The 22890-nt window shown below is 35.4% G+C and overlaps 1 protein-coding gene across 1 annotated transcript in view; it reads left to right on the top strand.

Moving 5' to 3' along the window:
- LOC136029421 (two pore potassium channel protein sup-9-like) overlaps positions 1-22890 on the top strand; it is a 185628-nt gene that overhangs the window by 22644 nt on the left and 140094 nt on the right. The window lies entirely within an intron of this gene.

The raw sequence follows: 22890 nt of genomic DNA on the forward strand, positions 1-22890 counted from the left end.
AAAATATGAAATTCCACATTTTTTTAGACAAGAGCTTGAAATTTTTGCTATAGAGTTCTCTGATATGCCGAATGCGATAGTGTGATTTTCGATAAGATTCTATGACTTTTAGGGGATGTTTCCCCCTTTTTTTTCCAAAATAGGGCAAATTTTCTCAGGCTCGTAACTTTTGATGACAAAGACTAAATTAATTGAAACTTATATCCGTTTTTTAGAGTTCCGTTTACTACTGAGCTGGGTCGCCCCTTACTACAGTTCTTTACCACGAACTGTTTGAAAAGAAAATAATTCGGTATTTCGGGGCTTCTGACATTATTACTCCTTTGCGGAAGTTAGGCTCAAAATTGAAAAAGGATTATATTTTTTCTCTGTGCCCCTTCCACCTCTTAGTTCGTTTATTTTCCCGTTAGTTTTCACCTGTTTTCGCTTTATAGTTGTGTTATCTCTTAGCAGTTCTTTCGTTAGTTGAGTTATGGTTGTGGTATATATGTTTTATCGCTCGTATAGTTGTGTTATTTTCAAATTATACTCCATAATAGAGAGGCTCCGAACACCCAGCATTGTATATTAAGCTCTGAATTTGACGTTTTTTTTCTAACGTGACTAGATTCGTCCTGCGCCCTTTTCATTGAATTTTTTTCCCCCATGGCATATTTCTCCAAGGAAAGATCCTCCCACATAGCCCCCTCCCTCAACCCTACCTCCAAAACCCCAAAAAAATCCCCCTGAAAACGCCTGTACACTTCCCAATAACCATTATTATATGTAAACACTGGTTGAAGTTTGTAACTTGCAGCCCCTCCCCCAGGGACTGTGGGGGAGTAAGTTATCCCCAAATACATATTTTTTACGATTTTCGACTATGCTGAACAAAATGGCTATCTCAAAATTTTGATCCGTTGACTTTGGGAAAAAAATGAGCGTGGGAGGGGGTCTAGATGCCCTCCAATTTTTTTGGTCACTTAAAAAGGGCACTAGAACTTTTCATTTCTGTTAGAATGAGCCCTCTTGCGACATTTTAGGACCACTTGGTCGACACGATGACCCCTGGAAAAAAAAAAAAAAAACAAACAAATAAACACGCACCCGTGATTTGTCCTCTGGCAAAAAATGTAAAATTCCACATTTTTGTAGATAGGAGCTTGAAACCTCTACAGTAGGGTTCTCTGATACGCTGAATCTGATGGTGTCATTTTCGTTAAGATTCTATGACTTTTAGGGGATGTTTCCCCCTATTTTCCTAAATAAGGCAAATTTTCTCAGGTTCGTAACTTTTGATGGCTAAGACTAAACTTGATGAAACTTATATATTTAAAATCAGAATTAAAATGCAATTCTTTTGATGTAGCTATTGATATCAAAATTCAATTTTTTAGAGTTTTGGTTACCATTGAGCCGGATCGCTCCTTACTACAGTTCGTTACCACGAACTGTTTGATTGAAAAAAACGTTTTCATGTTTATTTTTTCATTTTTTTGACAGTAATGCTAGAAAATTCCGCGCCCTTTTCATTGAATTTCTCTTCTCCTATGACATATTCCTCAAAGGAAAGATCCTCCCACATAGCCCCCTCCCCTCAACCCCACACCCAAACCAAAAAAAATCCCCCTGAAAACGTCTGTACATTTCTCAATAACCATTACTGTATGTAAACACTGATCAAAGTATGTAACTTGCAGCCCCTCCCCCAGGAACTGTGGGGGAGTAAGTTATCCCCAAAGACATAGTTAATATGGTTTTCGACTTTGCGGAACAAAATGGCTATCTCAAAATTTTGATCCGTTGGTTTTGGGAAAAAATGAGCGTGGGAGGGGGCATAGGTGACCTCCAATTTTTTTGTCACTTAAAAAGGGCACTAGAACTTTTCATTTCCGTTAAAATTAGCGCTCTTACAACACTCTAGAACCACTTGGTTGATACGATGAATCCCGAAAAAAAAAAAAAAAAAAAAAAAAAAAAAAAACACGCACCCGTGATCTGTCTTCTGGCAAAAATTACGAAATTCCACTTTTTTGTAGATAAGAGCTTGAAATTTTTGCTATGGGGTTCTCTGATACGCTGAATGTAATGGTGTGATTTTCGTTAAGATTCTTTGACTTTTAGGGAGTGTTTCGCCCTATTTTCCAAAATAAGGCAAATATTCTCAGGCTCGTAACTTTTGATGACAAAGACTAAATTTGATAAAACTTATATATTTAAAATCAGCATGAAAATTCGATTCTTTTGACGTATCTTTTAGCATCAAAATTTCGTTTTTTAGAGTTTCGTTTACTATTGAGCCGGGTCGCTCCTTACTACAGTTCGTTACCACGAACTGTTTGATCATGCAACAAAAATTGAAATATAGACCACAGTCATACTACAAACTGAAATGGCAATAGCCTATAAATTTTTTTTATCAGGGTCTTATTAGGAATGCACAAATCAAAGAAATAAAAGGAAGTTTTAACGACTGACAAGTATTAGTAGTTTCTATGATGAACTAATTTTAAATGAGCCAATGTTTTTTGGTAATTTTAACCAACGTTAACACACGGCTTATAACTAAAGGCATAATAAATGAAAGTAATGATGAAGGATGTGTCAGGTAAATTCTCAACTTGAAAGCCCTGAATTTTCTTGATGCGTGTAACACCTTGTCATGCTGTATTTCCGTTTCTACGGCTCGGCCATTGATACAGGGCTTTCAGTCACCACTTAAAGTTATAAAGTCTTGTAACTCTGCCTTATTGTTTTAGATAACTTCGAAGACCACACTGCCTTTCCATGACGAAAGTAAAAATGTTCAAAATAGGGATGATACCTTTTTATTGACAGTGAATAGATATAAAATTATTTAACTGGATATTTCGAACACATATACAGTGTTCATCAGAGTTTTACTGCTGATGATGAACACTTTATATGGGTTCGAAATATCCAGTTAAATAATTTTGTATTTATTCACTGTCAATAAAAAGGTATCATCCCTATTTTGAACTGTTTTACTTTCGTCATGGAAAGGCAGTGTGGTCTTCGAAGTTATCTACGTCGAGTATATGGGGATAATGTGACCAAGGAGGTGTCTAAATATATTAACACCCATAAGAGACACGCAAATGTTATAAATCAACAAGATTTTCTTCATCAATGTAAGAAGAAAAGGATTTTGCCACCTTCAATAAAATTCAATCTATGAGTTTTACTGCTGATGATGAACACTGTATGTGTGTTCGAAATATCCAGTTAAACAATTTTATATCTATTCACTGTCAATAAAAAGGTATCATCCCTATTTTGAACTGTTTTACTTATTGTTTTGTATTTTTTATTAGCAGTGAATTGCGTCAAATAGGATTTTATTAATAAATCTATAATATTTTGTGGGTCCTTTACAGTTTTCTTAGAAGAAAAATGGACATTTTGTTCTTATCAGCACTTATGATAATATATGCCAATTTAGATTATCTTCATGGGTTTGATCACCTGTTGTTTATTATATTGTACGTTGTCTTTTGGCATTCTTATTTGTATGGGGGGGGGGCACGAAGTTATTATGCTTCTCATTTTTGAATTGTCAATTATGGTCTTGCGAGCCCTCAGTACTAAAACTTATTTGGTTTTGTCTTTTATCCCTTGATTTTCAACAATGGGGCTTGAAACCTCTTCTGTAGGGTTCTCTGGTATGCTGAATCTGACGTTGTGATTTTTAGTAAGATTCCTTTACTTTTAGGGGATGTTTACTCCCTAATTCAAAAATCAAGAACATTTTCTCAGGCTCGCAACTTTTGATAGATAACACTAAACTTGATGTTTCTTATATATTTAGAACCAGCTGTTCTAAGCTGATTCCTTTTATATATATTGATGTCAAAATAGAATTGAACTTTAGTTTTAGTTTATGTATTCCTCGGGAGAAAAGATAGCAAGGAGCTTAGATAACTTCGAAGATCACACTGCCTTTCCATGACGAAAGTATAACAGTTCAAAATAGGGATGAAACCTTTTAATCGACAGTGAACAAATATAAAATTTTTAACTGGATATTTCGTACAAATATACAGTGTTCATCATCAGCAGGAAAACTGCTGTTCATCTGCTGATGATGATCACTGTATATTTGTTCGAAATATCCAGTTACAAATTTTATATCTCTTTACTGTCGATTAAAAGGTTTCGTCCATATTTTGAACTGTTAAACTTTAGCAAGGAGCTAGGATATCGGAGTTCTAAAGGGCTTTACCTCCAGGTGCTTTGCGGGATAGTTTGAAGTAGCACAAGTTGTACAAAAGTGTGGCATTGACTATCAGGAAAAATCCCAATTCAAAGGCTTTCCTCGCGGTTTTAGCCTATTGGTACTAGCCTATAATTAAATCCCTTCTCATTTGGGTATTCTCGTCAGCTGCCTTCATACCGGTGACTTACTCTTACTACGCCAACAAGAATATGTTATATTCATTACTTACGGCCACCATAATTAACTACAAATATTGTACTAACAATTCCGCCTTGCTTAGTCTTGAGAAATTGGGCACGAAATGAAAACTTTTACAAAGTTGTAAAAAAAGACGAAATTATTCAAAATTGTAAGTAAGAAGCTAGTTGAACCAATAGTAACCAAAATTCTAAAAGCAAAATTTCAAAGTAACCAAAACTTTGATAACAACTATTTCATCAAAAGAAGTTACTTCTTATACTAATTCCAAATTTATTTAATTTATTAAGTTTAATGATGCTCATCCAAAGTTACGAGCCTTCGAAAATTAGCCTGATTTTCAAAAAAGAGGAAACAATCTTCTAAATTTCAAGTGATCCTAATGAAAATCACACTACCAGATTCAACATAGCAGAGCAGCAATGACCAAATAGATTGTGCAACTAGTAAGTGACATTTTCTGCCATTTTATAAAACCTAACTAAGGTTTTTCTGGGGGAGGGGTAATTCTCCAGAGACTTTTCCTGGGGAGGAGAGAAATTCTGCAGTAAAATTCTCACAGTGGGGGGATGCCCTGACAATTAAAAAAATTAAAACTGAAAAACCAACTGAAGCTATTTCCTATATGAGGGGAGGGGGTAGCAAGCAAGAGGATTATATCGCCGCATAATAATTATTTTCATATTCTTTTTATTAAATCTTATCCAGCCACTTTAGTGTTTTCATTGAAATAACTCTATTTAGCTTCTGTATTAGCAACGATTGTATATATGGATATTCGTTGTTTTTATTTCTTGATTTAGGGTTTTACTTGATTTTTGGTTATTTTAGTTTTACATAAAAAATATCTAGATGATTATTTTCCTTTTGATGACTCCAACAAGAATCATATTACTTTTGAACTTCCGGAGCATAATTAAACTTCTATAATTAAAGTTATGCAATTATTAATAGACGTAGAAGTAATACTAAGCCTACTTTTTTGGAACTCCATTGTGTCTAAACACTCATATTAAAACTTCTATAAAATTCTATAGCTATTATTAAACCTTTATTTTCAGTTGTGGCTGGGTTTGCTTTTTGAGTTGTGCCGTGGCTGATAGCATAAGAAATTATTCTCTGTAATCATTTCGTTGAGAAAATGATATTTTCCTTAGAATCATTTGTGAATTCAAATGTCAAATGCAATATGAACAACATCTAGGGGGAAATTGAACTCTAGCCCATTAACTTGGCTTCCTTTATTATTCACCGTGAATATGTATTTTCTTGAATAGTAAAATGGCTACGTTTCATCGAATTGAACTCTTTTAATTGGGTTGGAATGTCATATACAGACGGTAAAGCTAAGTCAAAGAAAAAAAAGACATTACTGTCTTATCCAATTATTCCTTATTTCTGAAGAGACAAATCCTGCCTTTTTAAAACCATTGCTAGATAGGTCGAATAGCTGGGTTGTCAAATCTGGGCCAAACCTGATTGGAAATTTTATATGAATTCTTAAGCCAAAAAAATGAACTAAGTTCTTTTTTTATAAATATTAAATAAAAAAAACAAGTTTTTTCAACTGAAAGAAAGGAGTGACATCAAAACTTAAAACGCACAGAAATTACTTCGTATATGAAAGAGGCTGCTTCCTCATCAACGCCCCGCTCTTTACGCTAAAGTTTGACTCTTTCTCTCAATTCTTCTTTCTAAAACAGTAAAAAACTTTAGCGTAAAGAGCGGGGCGTTGATGAGGAAGCAGCCTCTTTCATATACGAAGTAATTTCTGTGCGTTTTAAGTTTTGATGTCACTCCTTACTTTCAGTTGAAAAAACTTGTTTTTTTTATTTAATTTCTGAACGTTTTTGAATCAATGCATGTTTTGATTTTGGCTCTCCGCAGAGGAATGATCAAAACGAAATTTGCATATTTTTTTTTTGGCTCAATAGCTTTCTCATAATTTTGATCGAATGATTTTGAGAAAAAAAGAGCGGGGGACGAAGCCTAGTTGCCCCCCGATTTTTTGGTTAATTAAAAAGGCAACTAGAACTTTTAATTTTTTACGAATCTTTTTATTGGTAAAAGATTTACGTAACTTATAAATTAGCTTACGTAAAGAACTTTTGTATTCTCATGTTTTTATTACATACATGAGGGGATTCGCCCCATCGTCAGTACCTCGCTCTTTACACTAAAGCTTAAATTTTATCCCAATTCATTAAGAATGACCCCCTGAATCACAAAAGCCGTAGAATAAGTAGTTGAAATTACCGAAAATACTTTAGCGTAAAGAGCGAGGTATTAGAAGGAGGTGAGCCCCTCATATGGGTAATAATTTCTGTTTGTTTTCAGTTTTATTGCTGTTCCTTACTTCCAGCTGAAAAAGCTTTTTCACTTTTATTTTTTAATTGTTTTTTTTTTTAATAATGCTAGTAAATCCTGCTCTCCCTTCATGGAAATTTTCTTCTCCCATTACAAATTCTCGAAGGAAAGTTCCCCCAGCATATCCCCCTCTTCTCAACCCCTCCCCCAAACCAAAAAAATCCTCCTGAAAACGCCTGTATACTTCCCAATAACCATTACTATATGTAAGCACAGGTCAAAGTTTGTAACTTATTGCCCCTCCCACGGGGACTGTGGGGGAGTAAGTCGTCCCCAAAGACATAGTTATAAGGTTTTTCGACTACGCTGAATAAAATGGCTATCTCAGAATTTTGATCCGTTGACTTTGGGAAAATAATTAGCGTGGGAGGGGGCCTAGGTGCCCTCCAATTTTTTTGGTCACTTAAAAAGGGCACTAGAACTTTTCATTTCCGTTAGAATGAGCCCTCTTGCAACATTCTAGGACAACTGGGTCGATACGATCACCCCTGGGAAAAAAAAAACAAAAAAAAAACAAAAAAACAAAAAAACAAATAAACACGCATCCGTGATCTGCCTTCTGGCAAAAAATGCAAAATTCCACATTTTTGTAGATAGGAGCTCGAAACTTCTACAGTAGGGTTATCTGATACGCTGAATCTGATGGTGTGATTTTTGTTAAGATTCTATGACTTTTAGGGGGCGTTTCCCCCTATTTTCTAAAATAACGCAAATTTTCTCAGGCTCGTAACTTTTGATGGGTAAGACTAAACTTGATGAAACTTATATATTTAAAACCAGCATTAAAATGCGATTCTTTTGATGTAGCTATTGGTATCAAAATTCCATCTTTTAGAGTTTTGGTTACTATTGAGCCGGGTCGCTCCTTACTACAGTTCGTTACCACGAACTGTTTGAAAAGCATAAAGCCAGGACTTTGAACCACTTTGAAACTTTTGAACCACTTGAAAATTTGAAAAACTACATTTAAAGATAAAATATAAAAATTCTTGCATAAATATGACATTTTAAGTAGCCTACTGCACAAAACATTTCATTCGAAACATTACGGTTGGTTTTATTCATGATCCTTTCTTAATAAGAAAATAACTAGCAGGTTAAAAACTATAGTAGCAAAGTCTGCAAAGCCTGGAGGATCGTTTTAATACATAGGTGAAAAGAATTAAGCCCAGGCCACTCTATAGTCACGCCTATTAATAAAAAAACAAGATGTATAGATAATATGCGATTTTTCTTGATTTTACTTCGTACTTATACTACAAAATATACATCAATATTAATTTATTCCCAAGCAGGTTTTGCTAGTACTATGTCCGTGCCACTGCAGGGAGATGCAAATTTCTAAATTGTTCTTAATTTCTTAAATTTTTAAAATTATTCTTCAGTAGTCGGTGTATATTTTGCTGTTTCATCATCCAGATAGAAGAACTACTTTACTAAGCTTTTGTTTTTAATTTAAGTTTTGTACCTTAAATTTTCACTCTGATCAGCCAAATATAAATATTATCCTTTGAAGGTGAACATTGCTCATCTACGAAATCAAAAAAAAAAAAAAAAAAAAAAAAAAAAAAAAAAAAAAAAAAAAAAAAAAAATCTAACTACGAACAATCCCAATAAATCACGAAATCAAGAACAGGATGCTTTATTGGTGCTGCTGTAGTCACAGGTAATTTTGTTTATCAACAATTATGATTATAGTTTGGTTTTATTGCATTCTTTTTGGGTCAAAATTAGACGAACAGGAGCTAAGAATGTACCAAATATCATCAGTATTGCACAAAATGGAGCTGAGATTGCTTCTTTTGTCAACCAGACTATTTTGTTGATCTAAGGCTTAAAGTGAGAATGACAAATTAAGAGTGTAGATTTTCATAAAAAACATGTTTCTTTGAAAAACCAAAATTTTGTCAAGACTAAAATTCTTTTCTCTAAGAATGCATGAACTTGTACCGAAATTACATGAAAATTAGCCAAGATTTCAAGATAGTTTTAGGAATAAAAACCATTTGCTTATAAAAAGTGCTGCGCTAAGTATTACAAAAATGAGTTAGTAGAATAGTTAGAAACCCTTCAAATGGAGCTTCAAAATAAATACCGAATTTAAACTCATATATTCATTGTTGTATTTTATTATTCTTAGAAATACCATTGGGGTTACAAGATACGACAATTTCCTTCTCTTTGTAACGTTAAGAAAAACTATATAGCGCATTACATGAATTTTTTGTATCTTTACATATGTTTCTGTTTCCGCAAAGACCTTTTTCGCAAACGTCATGAACTGTTTCGTCTAGTCCTATTTACCCTCTGCTCCGACGAAATTATTCTGGCAATTACATTCAGGGGTTTTGGTTAAAAGGAAACAACAGAAAAGATAAAAAGCAATTGACCCTCAGAGAGACTGCCCATTCTCGTAATCCCTAACAACTACATAATTGGATGTCTTTAAATTTTAATCCAATTTTACATCAACTGAACAAAGAAGGTTTGAGAACTCTCTTTGGAGGTGACAATGTCTTTACTTTGAAGGCCCTAGCAGAGAGGGCAATGGACTTCCTAAAAGAATGTTTTCAAGAGAAACAGGCTGCTGAAGTTTTAGTGAATTTTGAAACATTGGTTAATTGAAGATGGCTACTGAAGACACAATAGTATACTAATTTATACTAAATCTCATCATTTGTAAACCTTTACAACTTTTAATTTTTCAATTATATAAGTATAATTGTAAGACAAATGACACAGCATACAGCAATCTCAATAGATGATTTTGATGGATCAAAAGCAGTGGTAGATCCAGAGGGGAGGAGGGAGCAATCGTCCTTCCCCATAAATAGGATGAAAAATTGGGATTTTTGCTATCTTCCCTGGGTGGACCGTATTTTAGCTTTAAGACTCTTCTCAAAACCTTCTATAAGGCTGTAGCTACCGAGAAAATCTTACTCGTCTATAAGAAGAAGATCTATCCAAAGAAGCGAAGAACTCCTAATTCTAGAATCAGAAAGTATTGCCACTTCGTTGTACTGTGTAAATATTTTCTTTCTTTGTTTCTTCAAGATTAATGCTATCCTAAAATACAGATCCAAGAGACAAATATTGAGGGTGTTCTGACGTGAGAGGATAACTGACCAGAAAATGGCCTTTCGGGATAGAGATTTAAAATTCGCCTTTTTTCATTTTTTGTGTGTGTTTGGTAATTTGTCTAACTTCCCCTTTTACAAGTCTGAAACCCAAGGGGAATCGTACAAATGGATTTCATCAGCAGAGTACCATAGGCAACGCTAAAGCGCTGCCTATTGTAAAGGCCATAAGGCTCCAATGTGTTATTGTTTTTTTTTTTTTCCAGAGGCACTTTATATGGAAGGGCTGGTCGTATAAACTTTGAAAGGGGCTCATTCGACTGGGAATATGAAGTTTCAGTGCCCTTTTTATGAGTAAAAAGGGATCGGAGGGCAACCAGCTCCCCTTATACTGTTTTTTCCCCAAATGACTCCGATTCAAATTTTGAGATAGCCATTTTGCTAAAAATAGCTCAAAGATCAGATAATAAAAACTCCGAGGTCGACACAGCCCCCATGGCCCGGGGACGGGCGTCGTAAGTTCTTTCCTTGGGGCATATGTAGTTCTGAAGGGAGGAATGCTCGTATAAACTTCAGAGGGGGATCATTTGATTGGAAATTGAATGCGCTAGTTCACTTTTTAATAGTCAAAAGAGATGTTAGGGCAACTAGCCCCCCCTTCACGCCCTTTATTCCCCAAACCCATCCGAAAAAATTTCGAGATAGCCATTTTGTCAAAAATAAATCAAACATCAAGTAACAAAATTCCAAGGTTGCCACAACCCCCCAGGGCCTGGAGGCAAGTGCTTTAAGTTATGCACTGGTGGCATGTAAGGTTCTTATGTAAGGGGTCGTCGCATAAACTTCAGAAATGGATCATTTGATTGGAAATTGAAAGCTCTAATTACATTTTTATTAGTAGAAAATAACGAGAGGGCTCCCTCTTTTCCCCAAATGCATCCGACGAAAGTTTTGAGATAGCTAGTTTGTTTGAAATAGTCCACCGATCGGATATAATTTTTTTTTAGGTCAACATTAACATCTCCTCCCCCCTAGAGCCCGAGGAAGGGTTGTGACTTATGCCCCAGGGCATATAAGTTTTCATGGAAGAGGTGGTCGCTTACAGTTTGGAGGGACTCGAATGATTAGAAACCGAAGGCTTTAACTCTCTATTTATGGGTCAAAAGTGGTACGATGGCAACTAGTCCCCGTCCTAACCCTCTTTTCCCCAAATAAGTTCAATCGAATTTTTTATGTAGCCAATACAAAAATATAGCCTTTTATATAGCCAATCGAATTTTTGTTCAAAATAGACCAAAGATCATATAGTAAGAACATCAGGGATAACACAGCCCCCCAGAACCCGGGGCAAGTGTTGTAAGCTCTGCCCCGGGGGCATTTAAGGTTCTTATGGAAGAAAGGAGAAGGAAGGAGGGGGCTGATTGGATTTTACATCAGAATCTGTAGTGCCTTTTTTACGAGTCAAAAGTGATCGGAGGGTAACTATCCCCCCAACCCCCAAGGCTCTTTCTCCCCGAATACATTCAATCAGAATTTTCAGATAGCTATTTGGTTCAAGATAGTTTAAATACCTAGTAACGAAACTCAGGGGTCAGAAAAGCCCCCCAGAGCTCAGGGCAAGTGTTTCAAGTTTTGCCCCGGGGACAAATAAGGTTCTTATGTAAGAGTTGGTCTTATAAACTTTAGAGGTGGCTGATTTAATTGAAAAATGAAAGTTCTAGCTACCTTTTTAAGAGTTGAAAGTAATTGGATATAATATAACCCCCCCCCCCTCATTCACATACACACGCTGTATTCCATAAATGCATTCAATCAAAATTTTTGAGACAGTCATTTTGTTTTAAATAGTCCAACGATCAGAAAACAAAAGTTTTGAGGTCAACAAAACCCCCATTAAAGCCCGGGGAAAGGCTATTACTTTTGCCCCAGGGTCATACAAGGTTTTTATGGAAGAGGCAAACTTCGGGGAGGAATTAAATGACTAGAAACTGATTGTGCTAGTTCCCTTTTTGAGAGTCAAAAGTGATCCGATGTCAACTAGCCCCCCGCCAACACGGTTTTCTCCAAATGCATCTGATAAAATGTTTGAGACACTCATTTTGTCAAAATAGTCCAAACAACATATATTAAGAACTCCAGGGTTTACGCAACACCCAAGAACCCTTGGGCAAGTGTTGTAAATTATGCACCGGAAGCATATAAGGTTTTATGGAAGGAGCGGTCACATAAACTTTGAGGGGGGCTCGTTCTATTGGAAATTGAAAGTTCTGGTGTCCTTTCTAAGAGTCTAATGGGAGCGGAGGGCAACTAGCCCCACTACCCTCTTTATCAAAAACCCATCCAATCAAATAGCGATTTAGCCATTTTGTTAAAATTATAGATAACCATTTTGTTAAGACAAGTCAGAATGTCAGATAATACAACCTTCAGGGTCAACACAACCCTCCAGAGACTGGGGGCAAGTGTTGTATGTTATGCCCTGGGGGCAAATAAGTTTCTTTTGTGATGGTTTTTATAGTAGCTCAAAGATCAGATAAGTCCGATCCCCAACCCCTGTCAAAGAACGTATTACCGATATTTTATTCCAAACCCCCCTCCCCGAAAAAAAACTCATGAACGATACTCTGTTAAAAAAATTATGGGAACTCACCCCTGGCCCTCCAAAGATCGGCTCCCTCCCCCTCCCAAAGAAAAACAACAACAACTTATAAACGATAATTTATTCCAAACTTATGGGAGGTGAACCCTGGTCCTCCATGGCCTGATACCCCTGCCCCTGGAAAAATTTCTATAATGAATCATGGGAGCTTACCCCTGGCCCTCCCTCCATGGTCTGACCCCTCCTCCACCCAAAAAAAATTATAACCGATATTTTATTCCATAAGCCATGAGAATTCAATTTAGTTTTATTAGCTCTTTCCAAAATTGTTCAAGAAACCTATATTTTTCACTACAAACAAGAGTTTGGCTACTGCCCGTTTCCCCAACGATAAAAGCACAAGGCCTACTGCGTATTTGGTGCTTTACTAAACGAATTATATTACAAATATTTTTTTTGTGCTCTGTGCAAAACTAAAAATAAAATAAAAATTGCATTGAAACCAGGCCCGGATTTACCAATAGGCCAACTAGGCCCTATGGTATTTACTATCTCCGAAGTTTTGGGGATTTCCCCGAAAATCTTGGGAAAACAGAGTGGTAAAACTTTTAGACCTAGAAGCGTCAAAACTTTAGTGAAAACGAATTATATTATAAAATATTTTCTTTTGCATTTATTACAACATTGAAAATAAACACAAAAATTACGATAAAATTAAATTTTGAACTGATGGACTCTCAACAATTAATATATCATTATATCAAATAATTAGTTTAATTTTATCGGTTCTTTCCAAGACTATTGAAGATAAATATAGTTTCACTACAAACAAGAGTTTGGATACTGCTCCCTTCCCTAACTGTAAAAGTCTCAAGTCTGCTACGTCGTTGGCGCTTCACTAAAAACGAATTATAGTACAATTATTTTCTTTTCTAATTATTACAGCTTTGATAATGAATAAAATATTGAATTGACGATCTTTCAAAAATTAATATCATTATATATCAAATATTCAGTTTGATTAAATTTGCACTTTCTAAGGCTGTTCAAGGCAGATATAGTTTTCAGTAAAGCGCCAATTACGCAGTAGGTTTTTTTAGACTTTTACAGTGAGAGAAGGAAGCAAAACCCAAACACGTGTTTATAGTGATTTTTGTGTGTTCCAAGTTTGATTTGCATATTTAAATTAGCGTTCGCTCGTTTTAAGATTTATTTATTCATTTATTTTAATACCTGTTGTATGTTTCTTGGCTATGATTGTTTATATAATTTCTGGTCGTTTAGAGTTTGAGTTATTGTATGTTTCTATTTCTTTTGATCTTAAGTTTATTATGGCCTTTAATTTTTTTCAAAAAACTTCTTTTTCGGAAAGTTTTTTGTTTAAACTAATCAGCAAAAACATCAGTCATGGTTGATCAAAAACGAAAAATCGAGTTTTATTGGTTATCTGAGTTCCCCTATGGTAACACTCTCTCGACGCAAAACTGCGACTGTCTTCAGAGGTGCTACAGGTTCAAACAGTGGAAAATAGATACTCAGGAACCTTTTTGCAAACAGTTCGTGGTAACCAACTGTTAGTAAGGAGCGACTCGGCTCACTAGTAACCAAAATTCTAAAAAACAGAATCTTGATATCAATATATACATCGAAAGAATCAACTTATTATGCTGATTCCAAATATATGAAATACATCAAGTTTAGTGTTATCCATCAAAAGTTACGAGCCTCAGAAAATTTGCCGGATTTTTTAAGCAGAGAGAAAACACCATCTAAAATTAAAGTAATCTTACTGAATCTCACACCATCAGATTCAGCGTATCAGAGAACCCGACTGCAGAAGCTTCAAGCTCCTATCTGTAATTAAATAAAAAAAACTATTTTTTTTAACTGAAAGTAAGGAGCGACATCAAAACTTAAAACGAACAGAAATTACTCCGTATATGAAATGGGTTTTCCCCTCCGCAGTCCCTCGCTCTTTACGCTAAAGTTTTTAATTGTTTTAAAAAGTAGAATTGTGGCAAAGAGTCAAACTTTAGCGTAAAGAGCGAGGGACTGCGGAGGGGACAACCCATTTCATATACGGAGTAATTTCTGTTCGTTTTAAGTTTTAATGTCGCTCCTTACTTTCAGTTAAAAAAACTAGTTTTTTTTTATTTAATTTTTGAACGTTTTTGAATTAATGCATGTTTGATTTTGGCTCTCCGCACATAAATTATTGAAATGAAATTAGTATATTAATTTTTTTTTGGCTAAATGGCTTTCTCTTAGTTTTGATCAGACGATTTTGAGAAATAAGGGGTGGCGAAGGAGGCCTAGCTGCCCTCCAATTTTTCGGTTACTTAAAAAGGCTACTAGAACTTTTAATTTTCAACGAACGTTTTTATTAGTAAAAAATATACGTAACTTAAGAATTAACTTACGTAACAAACTTTTATATTCTTATATTTTCATTATGTGTACGAGGGGGCTTGTACCCTCGTTAATACCTCGCTCTTTACACTAAATCGTAAGTTTTGTCCCAATTCTTTAAGAATGACCCCTGAATCAAAAAGGCCGTAGAATAAATAGTTGAAATCACTAAAAATATTTTAGCATAAAAAGCGAGGTATTTATCTCCTCCTAAATACCTCGCTCTTTATGCTAAAGTATTTTTAGAACCCCTCATATGCGTAATAATCTCTGTTCGTTTTAAATTTCAATGCTATTCCTTACTTTCATTTGAAAAAACGTTTTCATGTTTATTTTTTCATTGTTTTTTTTTATAGTAATGCTAGAAAATCCTGCGCCCTTTTCATTGAATTTTTCTTCCCTCATGACATATTCCTCGAAGGAAAGATCCTCCCACAAAGCCCTCTCCCATCAACCCCACCCCCAAGCCAAAAAATCCCCATGAAAACGTCTGTACACTTCCCAATAACCATTACTGTATGTAAACACTGGTCAAAGTTTGTAACTTGCAGCCCCTCCCCCAGGGATTGTGGGGGAGTAAGTCATTCCCAAAGACATAGTAATCATGGTTTTCGACTATGCGGAACAAAATGAATATCTTAAAATTTTAATCTGTTTACTTTTGGAAAAAAATTAGCGTGGGAGGGGGCCTATTTGCCCTCCAATTTTTTTATCACTTAAAAAGGGCACTAAAAATTTTCATTTCCGTAAGAATGAGCCCTCTTGCGACACTCTAAGACCACCTGGTCGATACGATGACCCCTGGGGAAAAGAAAAAAAAACAACAAACAAACAAATAAACACGCACCCGTGATTTGTCTTCTGGCAAAAAATATGAAATTCCACATTTTTTTAGACAAGAGCTTGAAATTTTTGCTATAGAGTTCTCTGATATGCCGAATGCGATAGTGTGATTTTCGATAAGATTCTATGACTTTTAGGGGATGTTTCCCCCTTTTTTTTCCAAAATAGGGCAAATTTTCTCAGGCTCGTAACTTTTGATGACAAAGACTAAATTAATTGAAACTTATATCCGTTTTTTAGAGTTCCGTTTACTACTGAGCTGGGTCGCCCCTTACTACAGTTCTTTACCACGAACTGTTTGAAAAGAAAATAATTCGGTATTTCGGGGCTTCTGACATTATTACTCCTTTGCGGAAGTTAGGCTCAAAATTGAAAAAGGATTATATTTTTTCTCTGTGCCCCTTCCACCTCTTAGTTCGTTTATTTTCCCGTTAGTTTTCACCTGTTTTCACTTTATAGTTGTGTTATCTCTTAGCAGTTCTTTCGTTAGTTGAGTTATGGTTGTGGTATATATGTTTTATCGCTCGTATAGTTGTGTTATTTTCAAATTATACTCCATAATAGAGAGGCTCCGAACACCCAGCATTGTATATTAAGCTCTTAATTTGACGTTTTTTTTTAACGCATATTTCTCCAAGGAAAGATCCTCCCACATAGCCCCCTCCCTCAACCCTACCCCCAAAACCAAAAAAATCCCCCTGAAAACGTCTGTACACTTCCCAATAACCATTATTATATGTAAACACTGGTTGAAGCTTGTAACTTGCAGCCCCTCCCCCAGGGACTGTGGGGGAGTAAGTCATCCCCAAATACATAGTTATTATGATTTTCGACTATGCTAAACAAAATGGCTATCTCAAAATTTTGATCCGTTGACTTTGGGAAAAAATGAGCGTGGGAGGGGGCCTAGATACCCTCCAATTTTTTTGGTCACTTAAAAAGGGTACTAGAACTTTTCATTTCCGTTAGAATGAGCCCTCTTGCGACATTCTAGGACCACTTGGTCGATACGATGACCCCTGGAAAAAAAAACAAAAAACAAATAAACACGCACCCGTGATTTGTCTTCTGGCAAAAAATGCAAAATTCCACATTTTTGTAGACACAAAGCCCTCTCCCATCAACCCCACCCCCAAGCCAAAAAATCCCCCTGAAAACGTCTGTACACTTCCCAATAACCATTATTATATGTAAACACTGGTTGAAGCTTGTAACTTGCAGCCCCTCCCCCAGGGACTGTGGGGGAGTAAGTCATCCCCAAATACATAGTTATTATGATTTTCGACTATGCTAAACAAAATGGCTATCTCAAAATTTTGATCCGTTGACTTTGGGAAAAAATGAGCGTGGGAGGGGGCCTAGATACCCTCCAAATTTTTTGGTCACTTAAAAAGGGTACTAGAACTTTTCATTTCCGTTAGAATGAGCCCTCTTGCGACATTCTAGGACCACTTGGTCGATACGATGACCCCTGGAAAAAAAAAACAAACAAATAAACACGCACCCGTGATTTGTCTTCTGGCAAAAAATGCAAAATTCCACATTTTTGTAGATAGGAGCTTGAAACTTCTACAGTAGGGTTCTCTGATACGCTGAATCTGATGGTGTCATTTTCGTTAAGATACTACGATTTTAAGGGGGTGCTTCCTCCTATTTTCCTAAATAAGGCAAATTTTCTCAGGTTCGTAACTTTTGATGGCTAAGATTAAACTTGATGAAACTTATATATTTAAAATCAGCATTAAAATGCGATCCTTTTGATGTAGCTATTGATATCAAAATTCAATTTTTTAGAGTTTTGGTTACTATTGAGCCGGATCGCTCCTTACTACGGTTCGTTACCACGAACTGTTTGAAAATGTAGAACTTGCTATTTTTGCCTGAAGACAGATCACGGATACGTGTTTATTATTTTTTTTACCGGGGTAATTGCATTTAAATAATGGTCTTTCAGTGACCAAAAACATTGTAGCGAAACTGGGCCCCCTCCCACGCTCATTTTCCTCGAAAATTATCTGTTCAAAATTTTGAAATAGTCGATTTTTTTCAGTATAGTTGAAAGATCAAATGATTATGTCCGTAGGTTTAAAATGACACCCCCCCCCCGTCCGTGGGGAGAGGCCTCTAAGTAATCAAATTCGCCCGTTGTCTACGTATAGTATTTGTTATTGGGAAGTATACAGATATTTTTTTGTGGGGGAGGGACGGGTTTTGCTTGGGATGGATTTCTATAGAGAGAATCTTCATTGGGGAGGGTTGGGGTGAATACTCCAAGGGATTTGTTACACTGTGGGGATTTGACAGAATCATTATACGAATTCTTTTTAATTGTCTTACATTCTCTTTCCCAAAGTTTTCATGTGAAGATGTTCTGGGGGATTTATGCAGGGGCTTTTTTATGTGTCTTTTGGTTTCAGGGAAATAATTTCCACGAAGGGGGCATTTCTGGACTGATCGAGAAACCGATTAGAGATTGAAGTCTTATTGAAAATGAAAGAATGCTAAAGAGAATTTTTCTGGCTGGGTCGTCTGCAAGCAAATTTTATCGGGAGAGGGGACCTTCAGCGAGGATGGAATTGCCTTGAGGGAATTTAACGGAGGAGTGGGGAGGTGAACTTTAAAATTGGATAAAATTTCCACCGAGGATTTTTCCGTGAGGGAGAGGTGTATATTTCATAGAAGGTGCGCCAGATTTACCGGCATTATTTGAGAAACAAACGGAAATGATTCCATATGTGAAGGTTTGCCCACTCCTCAATACCTTGCTCTTTACGCTAAAGTTTGCCTTTGATTCCAACTTTTCAGAGCGTCTACTAAAACACGGGGGATGTTTAAATAGAACAGGTAGCTTTTAAAAGTGCTAACAGCTTTAGTTTAAAGAGCAAGGTATTGAAAAGGGGGGCAACCCTTCTTATACGGAATAAATCTGGCAAAATTAATATGCAAATTTTGTTTAAATTTTCATGTACGGTGAGCCAAATTCGCACCTGCCTTAGTTGAAAAACGTTCATAAACTAAATAAAAACAACAAGTTTCTTTTAACTGAAAATAAGGAGGGAAATCAAAACTTAGAATGCATAGATCCAAATATGAAAGGGGCTGTCTCCTCTTCAACGCCTTGCTCTTCACACTAAAGGTTTTTATGTTTTAAAAAGTAGAATTGTGACAAAGAGTCAAATTTTAGCTTAAAGAGCGAGATGTTGAGGAGGGGACACCCCCTTCCACGTCGGCAATACATCGGTATTTCTAAGTGATCTTTTATAATGATTATATAAATAAAAACAATTCTTTTCAACTTAAAGTAAGGAGCAACATTAAAAATTATAACGAACAGAAATTATTCTGTGTATTATAGGGGGGAGGCTGCTCTTTTCTCAATCAGTTGCTCTTTACGCTAATTTTCTTACTGCTTTAAAAAAGCTTTTTATTCAAATCATCGGTCATATTCGAAAAAATTTCTGTTCGTTTCAAGTTTTAACATTGCTTTTTACGTTTAGCTAAAAAACTTTACGCTAAAGTTACTTGGTGCTTCAAATTTTTTTTATCCAATTCAACGGTCCTTTTGTTGCAGCAGTCGTTCTTAAAGAATTGGAACAAAGAGTCAACTTTAGCTTAAAGACGGACAGATTGAGTAGGGAGAAGCCCCCCTCATCTAAAGAACAATTTCTGTTCGTTTTAAGTTTTAATTATTCTCTTTACTTTCACTTGAAAAAACTTGTTGTTTTCATAAATAATTTATGATCGTTTTTTCAAATCATGTCTAGAATTAACCGCAAGATGTGATGTAGGCTACCAGACTTATAAACCCTCAATTTAATGCTGTTAAATTGTATACATCATTAGTGGAAAATTAATTGGTAACGCCCCACCTTTTAATATTTTCTGCTTTATAATAAACAATTTTGGATTGTGATCAAAATTTTGGAAAAAACTGGAATATTTCCAGTCAAAACATTTCATGAACAGTAGTTTTGTTGAATAAGTTCTTAATAATATTTTAACTTTAAATTTTTGGTTGGACGGAAAGGAGTATTGTTGTTTATATAGGAACAAATTCCACCTTAATTTTGACCTTTTACGCGGCTGAAGCTATTGTGACCTCTGCAATCGGGTCTTGTGATGTTACAACACATTACATATATATGTTTGGATACATCAATCATTGCATATAGGTAGGAAAAGTGAAATATTACCATTTGAAATCAGTGAACGGGAAGTTCCTGGTAGCACTTGCCAGCCCTCCTCCACCCCAAAGAAACTTCCTGGCAAGAATCATGATGCCCCACCTTATCTTATTCAACTCTGTGTTGTTAGGCTTGTAACAGCAATATTTATGCTGCAATAAAAAGGATTGTCACAATAGAAGAGGCACTATCATATCCCCCCTAGTAGCAATAATAAAGGCGTAGACCAAAATATTCCTGGGAATCAAGAGGGATTTCATCTTAATTCATCCCCGTCCTTCCCCAAAACTCATACCATATTTATCCGAAGGCTTAATAAAAGCAGAAATATCTTGGAATTAAAATGCATTCTTCGAGGCGTTTCCCCCCCCCTGTCTGCAAAATGACAAATAGTTACTCCTTCATAATGTCGGATTCGCACTGTGTGTACTAATACTGCTACTAGCAACTCAGTGCAGCACCAAACCGCCTGAGAAATTTCCACCAGAATTTCCAATTGGGGTGGAACTTACCGGCAGTGAACTTTCCAGGGGAAGTTTTACACGGGTTAATTTTAGAGAATTCATACACAAAATTTATTTTTCTTGTCTTGCTTTCTCATTGCCGACCCCATTTTCCAATTAGAGATGCTATGGGGGAATTGTTTGAGAAAAATTTTCAGCAGAGTTGGAAACTCTGGGGTATTTATTAGTTGGAATTTCCCCATGAAAGAGGTTCTCCATGGTAGAAATTTTCTGTGGGAGAAACTTTCCATTTGAGGGGGGTTACTGGAAAAATCCACATAAGGAGGATTCTGCCATGACCTGAAAAATGCTCAGAAATTAAATAAAAAACAAGTGTTTTTTTTTAAAATAAAAGTATGCTCAGTAGCCTAGTATTTTTAAATAAGAATCGTAAGTAAAAAAATTTTTAGGGCGAATTCGCAGCGAGAATGGAATTGTCCGGAGGTAGTTTCCCCGGGAAAAGCTTTTAAGTGTTATGAACTTTATATGAAGGATATTTTGTATTTGAAAAACAATCAGAACTTAAATAAAAAAGTTCTTCTACTAAAAGTAAGAAGTAACAATGAAACTTAAAATGAACAGATATGATTCGTATATGAGGGGACTACCCCTCTCCTCAGTACCTCCCTCTTTACGCCCAAGTTTTTTAAATCTTTACAATAAAGTTTCCTATTCTAATTAAACCGTCCTTATGTCTCAGGAGTCGTTCGGGACAATCAGTCAAATTTTAGCGTAAAGAGCGAGGTAATGAGGAGGGGACAACACTTAAATATGCATAATAATTTCTGTTCGCTTTGAGTTTTAATGTTGCTCCTTATTTACAGCAGAAATTTTTTATTTTTATTTAATTAATCTAAGAGTGAAAATTTGATCGACACAACCTCTACCTTTCCTAATACTACACTGTTCTTTTCTTAAAACTTTATCTACAACATTTATAAGTCAAAAAAGCATTATCATACTAATTACTTCGCTACCGGGCTAACGCCTCTATAATTACCACTTACTCTTATCACCTTTCTCATTCATGGGTTTAATTGGAGTTTTCTTGAAATTGCTAGGTACTTTCCCTTTTACAAAATCATACTCACAATCTTCAATAACTTATTTCTAACCTCAGAGCCACCGTATTTAAGAAACTCACTTACCACACTATCAGCATCTGGGTCTTTTTTTTAATACTTCTAGTGCTGTCACTAATTCCACCTCACAAAATAAATCTTCCTTCGCACCAAAAGTGTCACAAATTTTTCCGTTTTCCTCTGTATCTTTTTATTTAATTTCAACCCGGTTTAGAATATTCTCAAAATGTTCTACCGATCTCTTCTTATCACTAATTGTAGCCCTGTTCTTATGTTGAACTGGGACAACTCCAAATTGACTATTTCCTCTCAATTTTTTAATATGTCAGAACAATATTTTACTATTAATAATTTTATCAATTTTAGTTTCTTTACAATTGGGCCGATTTTCTCCTTACTTTTAGTTCTTTATCATAAACTATTTGAAAATATCATTGCTCCAAAGTTGTAAATTTTGGTTACAAATTGTGGAATATGAAGTTTTCAAAAACGAAAAAAGAAAAAAAATCCGGGTGATTAAAGGAGCAGTCTTGACTACACTTCATGCAATTTTGATTGTATGATTTGAATTCTCTGCTGCTTTTTGTTCAATTTGACACGAAAGGAAAACCATGTGGCTCATTTATTATTCAACAAAACGTTAGCTTGTTAACAAAAATGTTAATATGTTACAATAAAACTAGGTAAAAGAACACAAAATAAAAGATAATAGAAAACAATAGAAATTAGTAGATATCTTCGAAGACCACACTGCCTTTCCATGACGAAAGTGAAACAGTTCAAAATAGGGATGAAACCTTTTTATTGACAGTGAACAGATATAAAATTTAACTGGATATTTCGAACACATATACAGTGTTCATCATCTGCAGTAAAACTTATTTTTTGTAGTTTTACTGCTGATTAAGTTTTTTACTGTTTTGAAAAAGTAGAACTGTGACAAAGTGTCAAACTTTAGCGTAAAGAGCGAGGGATTGCGGAGGGGACAACCCACTTGATGTACGGAGTAATTTCTGTTCGTTTTAAGTTTTAATGTCCCTCCTTGCTTTCAGTTAAAAAAACTAGTTTTTTTTATTTAATTTATGAACGTTTTTGAATTAATGCATGTTTGATTTTGGCTCTCCGCACATAAATTATTAAAATGAAATTTGTATATTAATTCTTTTTTTTGGCTCGATGGCATTCTCTTGGTTTTGATCAGACTATTTTGAGAAATAAGTGGTGGGGAAGGAGGCCTTGTTACCCTTCAATTTTTCGGTTACTTAAAGAGGCAAATAGAACTTTTAATATTTAACGAACGTTTCTATTAGTGAAAAATATGCGTAACTTAAGAATTAACTTACGTAACAAACTTTTATATTCTCATATTTTTATTATGTATATGAGGGGGTTTGTCCCCCCGTTAATACCTC

Source organism: Artemia franciscana, chromosome 7 (assembly GCF_032884065.1).
Source record: "Artemia franciscana chromosome 7, ASM3288406v1, whole genome shotgun sequence".
NCBI classification, from domain to species: Eukaryota; Metazoa; Arthropoda; class Branchiopoda; order Anostraca; family Artemiidae; genus Artemia; species Artemia franciscana.